This window comes from Cyanistes caeruleus, chromosome 19, assembly GCF_971803275.1.
Source record: "Cyanistes caeruleus chromosome 19, bCyaCae1.hap1.1, whole genome shotgun sequence".
Taxonomy (NCBI): Eukaryota; Metazoa; Chordata; class Aves; order Passeriformes; family Paridae; genus Cyanistes; species Cyanistes caeruleus.
Window position 1 is genome coordinate 1,078,753 of NC_141719.1, and position 7,096 is coordinate 1,085,848.

The window sequence follows — 7,096 nt, forward strand, 5'->3', positions numbered from 1 at the left end:
AAAAAAAGGAAGGAAAAAAGCCAAACATTTGGGATAAAACTACAATGGCAAAGCTTTTGCTGGGCTCTGGCTGTGGCACAACTGGAGAGGGGAGTAAAAGGGCAAAGGGGGAAGGTGAAAATACCCAAATCCAGGTGCAAATATTCACACCCAGGGATCTTCACCTCTGTGGCCATGTCTGTGTCCCCCAGGTCAGCAGGAGTGGGCAGCTCCAAAGCAGGAGTGAGCACTGCTGGAGGGAGCCACGTTCCTCTGCACCCCATCCCTGCCCAGCCCCGTGGCTGCCCTGCTGGGGAGCTGCTTTCAAATCCACTCAGGCCTGTGCAGTCACCCGTGGCTCTCCTGACAGGAGATTCACGTTCCAGACTTGGCTGAGAGCTGTGGCAGAGGGGACACCTCGTGGCTGCAAACCCAGCCAGGGAGGGCTGAGGCACCAGGCTGGAGCAGGAGGGATGGCATCAGAGGGACACAGGAGTTTGGTGCTAGGCTGCTGGGAAATGCCTGCTCTGGGGCATCCTGGGCAGCAGGAGGCCTTGGGGTCACCCAGAACAGGAGGGGACACTGAGCAGCAGCTGAGAGCCCGACTGCAGCCAGGGGACCCTTAGGTCCCCACTGGGGGGGGTCCTCTTGCAGGAGCTGAGCCCACCTGGAGGTCCCAGATGTGGGGGTCATGGAGGGACAAGCAGGAGAAGGCTGGTGGCAGCTCCTGGATGGTGGCAGCTCCTGCCTGTGGCCACCAGGAGAGCTCAGAGAAGGCTCAGCCTGCAGGTGTCCAAAACTCCCACTTGCCAGGGTGGTCTCACTAACCACAGGCATGCAAATAACCATCAGTGAAATAATCAGTGAAAGTGATTGTGTGCTTTCAGCTTCACCTGCTTGCCATTTTCTGACTGGTTTGTTTGTGCAAAGAGCATTTTGTGGGGATAGGGGAGAGACCAGGTCCTCCCTGTGGGGATGGTCGGGGCTGTGGCTTCTCCTGGATGATCCTGGGGGGTTTGGGCAGCAGGGCAGGGGTCTGTGACAGCCCCAGGGGTCACAGCAAGGTGGGGGCTGCTCACCTGGGGCCAAGCAGTTGGGGGGGCCATGTCCCATAGATGGCTTTTGGGGTAGGAGAAGGGACTGGGCAGCACAAACACCTGGTCCTGTGCAAGAGCAGCAGCTGGGCTGCCTTGGAGGCTGGGCACAGGGGACACGGGCTGGGCACAGGGGACACGGGCTGGGCACAGGGGGGACACGGGCTGGGCACAGGGGGAACATGGGCTGGGCACAGGGGGAACATGGGCTGGGCACAGGGGGGACATGGGGTGGGCACAGGGGGGACATGGGGTGGGCACAGGGGGGACACGGGCTGGGCACAGGGGACATGGGGTGGGCACAGGGGGGACATGGGGTGGGCACAGGGGACACGGGCTGGGCACAGGGGACACGGGCTGGGCACAGGGGGGACACGGGCTGGGCACAGGGGACATGGGGTGAGCTGTCTCCCAGGGTCTCTCCAAAGGCCACAGCCCCTCCCAGGACAGCCTGCAGGTGACAGTGGCAATGCTGAGGTGCGAGGCAGCAGCTTCACACCCCCCTGAGCTCCGGCATGGGTCCTGGATCAACACCACCTCCTCCTCCTCCCTCCAGCGCATCCCCGGCCAGGACCGTGGCCCGGCTGAGCAGGTCAGGGGAGGCTGAGCTGCAGGCAGGGCGTGGGGGCTGCTCAGACCTGCTGAGTGCCATTCCCCAGCAGCAGCTCCTCCAAGGAAGCGATTCCAGGCGATGGGAAGCGATTCCCGGTGATAGGAAGCTGCTGAGCGAGCAGGGGCAGGGCGTGGGGCAGTGACTCAGCCCTGGCCCCGATCCTGCTGATTTCCCACCCAGGCAGCCCAGAGGGGCAATTCCTCCTGGGCTGGGGGAAGGCAGGGCCAGGCAGTCCCAGGGCAGGGATGAAATCCAGGCTGGTTCCAGTGCAGCCTCTCCAGCCCAGCCCTGCTCGGAGCTGTCTGCATCCTCTGCCCCTGCTGGAGCCAGGACGGGAGATCCTTTTGATCCTCAGTATAAAACACCCAGGGTCCAGCATGGGGCAGCTTGGAAAAATCTTCCAACACCATCGAGTCCCATCTGTGCCCGACCCCACCAGCCCAGAGCACCGAGTGCCACGTCCAGGTGGTTCTCGGGCTCCTCCAAGACTCCACCGCCTCCCTGAGGAGCCCCTTCCATGCTTGACCACCCTTCCTGTGAAGAAACTCTCCCTGAGAGGAATTTCTCACATTTCCACAGCACGAATTTGCCTTCAAGGGCTTTCAGGTTTCCCTGACACCTTTTCCTGCCCTGCAGTTATTCCCAGGAAACTCAACTTCTGTGAGCAGCAGATAAAACCTGGCATAAAGCAACGGGGCCCTGAGCAGAGCTGCCTCCCACCCCTCACCTGTGGCTCCTGCTGAGCAGAACTGCTCTGCACCACAGCTCAGATACTGAAGGGACTTCTTCAGCGCTGAGGAAGAGCAAGCTGATGGCTGGGAGTCAGCCAGAGCTCCCTGGAGGGGGATGGGATGGGATGGGATGGGATGGGATGGGATGGGATGATGGGATGGGATGGGATGGGACGATGAGATGGAGCTCAGGTGTGCTGCAGGTGTGTGTCCCACTGAGCTGCACAGCTCTGAGAGGGAGAGGGACACATTTCTGACTCTTCTCAATGCTAGATCTGCGATATCAGATGGGTTTGAACAGAAGGACAGAGCCGAGGCTCTGGAGGCTGATTTGGCATCAAATTTAAATTTATCAAATGTATCAAATCAGATTTATAAGTTACATTCAAAAATGGTATCGAGCTGGGGTTATGGAGGGGCTCAAACAACACAAGTTTAGGGTGAGTAATTGTACAAGGTCATTGCTGATCACTTAAACCCAAATGTTACAAATTCAGGAAATTCAGAGCTGAGGTTAAGCATCAGGGAATTCCAGGCATGTCAGGAATGCAGAGATCAGACACAAAACACCTGTAGCAGAACCAGGGAGGGGGGAAACGCAACAGGTCTGTAAAAGTGGGTTCATTCTGATCCAGCCACCATGGGTGGATCATTCCTCTGTCACTGTGGAGCAGGGACAGCACCTCCAGCAGAGCCCAGGAAAAGGAGGGGATGGAATTTGGAATTAACAAATCCATTTGCTCCCAGTCCTGGGCTGGCCTGTGTGTGGTCGAGCCTGCCTGCACACGTTCCTCCCCCTGCACATCCAGCTTTTGGTTATTCCTGAGCAGCAGGAAGGATGTTTCAGAGAACCAGAGACTCGAGGGACTGAAAAAGAGGAAAAAAAAAGTTAAATTTTGTGCCAATGAAGGGAAGGCTGAAAATGTGAGCAGCCGGTGTGAGTTAGCAGAGAGCTGGGGATGTGTTCTCGGGGCCCTGGGGTGCTGCAGTGTCAGAGGGAGAGCCCTGCTGGGACCAGGCCTGGCTCCATCCATGCCTTTTCCCACGGAATTTTCCACCCATGTACCCAGCTGGGGACAAATGTCTCTGTTGCAGGGACACTGTCAAAGTGGGGTCAACATTTCAAATACTCCTGTGGTTAGGTTTTTTTTTGGTTGGTTTTGGGTTTTTTTTGGGTTTTTTTATTGTTGTTTGGGCTTTTGGAGTTTTTTGGGGGTATCTGTTTTGGGGTTTTTGGGGTGTTTTTTGTTTTTTTGTTTGTTTGGGGTTTTTTGGGTTTTTTTTGAGGGGGAAACAGCCCTTTTCTGGAGCTTGCTGTAGCCACAAGCTGGGCAGAAGATGATTTCACACTCTGTGCTCCCAGTTTTCCAGAGGAGGCAGCTGCAAGTGCTGCAGAGGAGGTTTCCCTAGGCTGGACACACTGAGGGCTCTGCCTGGCTGTGGGATTGGCGTGGCTGAGCCTGACCAAACACTCCGAGCTCTCCCCACAGCATCTGTGTCCCCAGTGCCAGGAGCAGGGGACAGGCTGCCCTGCAGAGGGGTCAGGGCACAGCCCCTCAGCCCCTGAGCTCTCAGAGCTGGGCAGAAACCTGACAGATTTCCAGCAGAAGGGAGAGGCAGCAGCTGGAGATCCCCCTGCCTCGGAATCTGCAGGCTGGGACGGGCACTGGGATGTGCTGGGAATCACATCCTGCTAAAGCAGCCCCAGGGAGCCCAGGGCACGCTGTGGCTGTGAGGACAGGCTGGCACTGCCAGCTCTGCAGCTCCTCTGGGGGAAATCCCGAGCCCTGCATGCCAGCCCAGGCCATGCCAGCATCCACACGCTCTTGTGCTTCTGCCCTGCCTGCTCCCTGCTTCCAAGGGCTTTTCCCTGCCTGCCCCTCGGCTCCCAGCACATCCTGGTGCCCAGGGTGTGCCTTCTGTCCTCACAACAAAGCAAACAAACAAAAAGGGCACCAAACAAACCGCCCTTGACCCCCTCAAGGTGGCATTTTTAAGTATGAGAAACAAATAAATTGCATTCTGCCTCCCAGGCTTTGAAGGGACTCTTGGCTCCAAGAGAGCCCATCAGCCTTTCCCTGTCCATGGATCTGCAGCTGAGGGTTGTGATTGCTCCTGGAGTGGGATTGTCTCCCAGACATCCTGCAATATCTTCACCCCTGTCAAGCTCTGCCTTTCTCTCCTCCAGCGCTCGGGTCTGGCCAGGAGCCAGGGCCTCTTTAAACGTTACCAGAAGGGCTGGCAGGAATTCAGCCCTAACTCATTACAGGTCCTGCAGACGTTCAGCTGGGGGTGAAGATTGGCCTCTTTTGGGACCCTGACAGGGAATTTAAATTGAAACGGGAGGATGGAGGGGAAAGAGCCCTATGGAAAAATGAAATTCCTGACAAGGATGTGTATGTGAAACCCCCACTGGCTGCTGTGAATCACGAGCTCTGCTCCCTGCTATCCATTCAAATGCTCAGGGACTGTCTGGATGTGGCACAGTTACCCCCTTACACACCCTAAAAGAGTGGCTTTGCTCCCCCCTGGGTATTTCCAGGCCCCCAGAGCTGAGAGTGCAGTGGCCCCGTGGTTTTTGTCAGTGGTTCCTCATTGCCTTGCTGCAGGGCTGGAACTGGGGGATTCCTTCACCTCGGAGCTCGGCTGGCTCCTCCTGTGCTGCTTCATCTCCTTTGGTGTTTTTTGTGCCATGCAAACCCAGCATTGCTCAGCACTATTCAAACACAGCCCCTGTATGAACACTCCCCCTCTATGCTGATTTCCACATGATTTAACATTGAAAAATCCCTTGACTCTCTGCCCTTCAGGCACAGCAGCACCTGCAGAGGCTGTTCCAACAACCCAGAAAAAGGGCATTTTATTCTTTCTAGAATCAGGTTTAGCTTCCACCCTGCTGGTGATTGAATAACAGCACGCACATAAAATGACACAACTAAGAAATAATTAATAAATAAACCATGACAAAAAGCTGAGCTACCAAAGAGACATTCACTTCAGCCTCTTAAAACCCCAGGGTGGAAATGCAGGCAGAGGAAGGCAGTCTGTTAAATATGCAGCACCAGGATCCCTCAGCAGAGGTGGGGAGGTCCCAGTGGCTCCATCTGCAGATGACCTTAAATTCCTGTGCCAGGCAGCCTGATGGAACTGGTGCCACTGGGCTGTGTGGGCTCCCTTCCATGGGTGGATGGGTTAAATAGAGGTGGTAGCTCCTGTGCTGATACACAAACCCCTGCTCCAGCACCTGGCCACCTGAACCCACCAGGGATCGTCCCTGAGGAGCAGCACACCTTCCTCCAGTGCCTTCCAGCCAAGGTTAGCATCCAGGATAATTAATAGCCTGTTTGTTTGTTTTACAAACAGCCCTTTCAGAAGCTCAGACCAATCTCATCCATCTTAAACAGGTGAGGAAAGGCACGAGTCCAATTAAAAACTAAAGCATTGAATCATTTGCAAATCACCTTTGTCTTCTTGATCCTGAAGCTCTGCTGAGCATAGCCTCTATGGTGCTGAGCCCTCCTGTGTCTGGGAGCAGTTCCTGAGGAGCAGGTGAGCTCCTCCATCCCACTGGCACAGGCTGTGCTGCTGCCAAGGTGGGATTTGGGAATGCTGCCTCTGTGGGAGCAGGGCAGTGCTCATGGGAATGGTGAGATGCCCACAGCAACAGGGACAGGCCCATGAAAATGTTCCCAGGGGAGCTGGGAAGTTGCCATTGAGGATCAGGTGATGCTGATGAGAGGGGTGGGATGCCCGTGTTGGCAGCATCCTGATCCCAGGTGCTCTGCCCTGTCAGTCTCAATGTCCCACTGCAGGAGCTGTACTCTGCATTTCTGGCACCCACTTCTGTGCTACCCAAGAGCTCCAGGCTCTGGGCTGTGGTTTTCTCCCACTCCTCCCATGGCAGCATCTGCATTTTCCACCAGCAGAGCTCAATCCAGTGCCATTTGCAGGGTGGGAACAAGCACTGAAGATATTTTAGAAGTCATCCCGTGGCTGAGCTGCTCCTGCTGGGGTTGCTGAGGGAGTGCTCTCAGTGCTGGGTTGCTCACTGGGTGGAGGGGGAGATTGAAACTTTCCCCACCCAGCCCAGGCAGCTGCTGCAGGTCCCCTTTTGCCAGCTGGGGACACTTCAGCACCTCAACAAAGGCATTTGAACCTCACCTGGATGAGTTCCCTGCTCGGGGTGACCCTGCCTTGGCAGGGGCTGCATGATCTCCAGAGGTCCCTTCTAACCCTGATGATGCTGTGATCCTTTGAGGGCTGTGGCTTGGGGACAAGGTAAACATTCACAGGGTCTGGAGAGGAGCAGACGCTGCCAACAGGGTCCCAGGGCTCGGGCCACAAAGGGGGACAGGCTGAGGGACATGGAGCCCCCTTTCCCTTTGGAAGCCCCTGTGAGGCTGGGGCTGGGCTGCTGAGCCGTGTGTGCTGTGCCAGGGGTTAACTGCTCCTCACCCTGCTCATCCTCCCTGCCCCAGGCACCCATCGGCTGCGATTGCTGGGATCGATCCCCAGCCGGGAAGGGGCAGTGTGTGAGTTACAAACTCACCCACAGCTGATAGCTGACTATTGGCTGCTTAATTAACCCTGCAGGCTTCAGTCGATCATTAAATCAGTTGAATGAGATTGAATGAGATGGTGGCTGCCATCCCAGGGTGAGTCTGGCTGCCAAGGGAGCT